This window comes from Bison bison, unplaced genomic scaffold (assembly GCF_000754665.1).
Source record: "Bison bison bison isolate TAMUID 2011002044 unplaced genomic scaffold, Bison_UMD1.0 scf7180017864233, whole genome shotgun sequence".
Lineage (NCBI taxonomy): Eukaryota > Metazoa > Chordata > Mammalia > Artiodactyla > Bovidae > Bison > Bison bison.
In genome coordinates this window covers 387,570-387,796 of record NW_011494805.1, presented here as the reverse complement: position 1 = coordinate 387,796, position 227 = coordinate 387,570, and positions in this window count along the sequence as shown.

Below are 227 nucleotides of genomic sequence, written 5' to 3'. Positions count from 1 at the left end.
GGGCAGGTGTCGCGAGGCTCAGTTGGCGATTATCAGGCAGAGGAGCCGGCAGGTGTCTCGCAGCTCAGGTGGTGATTATCAAGAAGATGAGTGGGCAGGTGTCGCACGGCTCAGCTGGCGATTATCAAGCAGATGAGCAAGCAGGTGTCGTGAGTCTCAGCTGACGATTATCAAGCAGATGAGTGGGCAGGTGTCGCGAGGCTCAGCTGGCGATTATCAGGCAGAGG